This window comes from Arachis hypogaea, chromosome 20, assembly GCF_003086295.3.
Source record: "Arachis hypogaea cultivar Tifrunner chromosome 20, arahy.Tifrunner.gnm2.J5K5, whole genome shotgun sequence".
NCBI classification, from domain to species: domain Eukaryota; kingdom Viridiplantae; phylum Streptophyta; class Magnoliopsida; order Fabales; family Fabaceae; genus Arachis; species Arachis hypogaea.
The window spans coordinates 58,345,929-58,347,311 of NC_092055.1; the positions used below are offsets into that span (position 1 = coordinate 58,345,929).

At 36.8% G+C, this 1,383-nt stretch overlaps 1 non-coding gene across 1 annotated transcript; it reads right to left on the reverse strand.

Annotated features, from left to right (window-relative positions):
* Positions 1 to 734: 734 nt before the first annotated feature.
* On the reverse strand, positions 735 to 838 carry LOC112788532 (small nucleolar RNA R71). Its single transcript, XR_003195891.1, has one exon. It is a non-coding gene; the product is annotated as a small nucleolar RNA R71 (small nucleolar RNA).
* Between the last annotated feature and the right edge of the window lie 545 nt (positions 839 to 1,383).

Consider the following 1,383-nt stretch of genomic DNA (forward strand, 5'->3'; position numbering starts at 1 on the left):
ATTTTTAGTTGTTTTTCGTTAGTTTTACCTTACTGCTTTACTTTCCAGCAAGCTAACCCACTGACCATTTGATAAATTGCTCTAACCAAACTAACTATACTCTGTTTTAGTGGACTCTACATTTGTTGTTTCTTGTACTTTTTTATTATATGACAGGTGGAAGAGAGGATTCAACCTCATTTGATAGTGAACCGGAAAGAACCTTCCTGAGATTGAGGAGGGAAGCAAGAGGCAAGAGGGTTGTTGGTGCAAAAGCAGAGGAGGAAGATTTAGATATAACCATGGAGGATGATATGGAAAACCATCATGAAGGTGAGGTGAACAACCATGCCAGAAGAGGGGGAGCCAACCCTGCTGGACAAGAGAGGAGAGTTTTGGGATCATACATCAATCCAAACCCAGGAAACTGTAGTAGCAGCATTCAAAAGCCAACTATCAATGCTAATAACTTCGAATTGAAGCGTCAGCTTATAACTCTTGTGTAAAACAATTGTTCTTATGGAGGAAGTGCCCAAGAGGACCCTAATGAGAACCTCACTAAATTCCAAAGGATATGTGACACGATTAAGTCTAATGGTGTTCATCCTGACACCTATAGATTGTTACTGTTTCTATTTTTTTTGAGGGACAAAGCATCAAAATGGTTGGAATCCTTCTCCAAGGAAAGCTTGACAACCTGGGAAGATGTAATGAACAGATTCTTGACAAGGTTCTACCCTCCACAAAAAGTAAATAGGCTGAGAACTGAAGTATAGACATTCAGACAGCTGGATGGTGAGACCATTTATGAAGCCTGGGAGAGATTCAAGGATTTGACAAGAAAATGCCACCCTGACATGCTTAATGAGTGGGTACAAATTCATATCTTCTATGAAGGACTGTGAAAGAACTGAGGATTGATGGTTTAGAGGTTATAATAAACTCTCGTTGTAAGTATAGTTACTAAACCAAGCAATCAACCTTTCTTACAAACGTTTTGGTTGTCACAAGTAACAAACCCTTTTAAAATTTTTAACCGAGTATTCAAACCTCAGGTCGTCTTCTCAAGGAACTGCAAGGGACTAATTAGTTTGACCTTCGAATCCTATTTATTTCCTAAGAAAAAGTTGGGATTATTGAAGTTCAGTTCAATTAGCAAGATAACGATTATCAATTATGCTGAGTTTAATAATATTGAGTTACTGATTTCTTAACCAAGACCAAAAGGAAAAAAGTAAAATTGTTGGAATAAAAATGTCCTTAGATAGAAAGCAATGGTAACACAAATTAAGGAGAAAGCAATCAATAACTGAAATACCTCAAATAATCATTAATTCAAATCATAACATGGGAAGGATTCATAAGTCAAGTTGGCAACATTTATAGGTATGAATAAAAGCATTG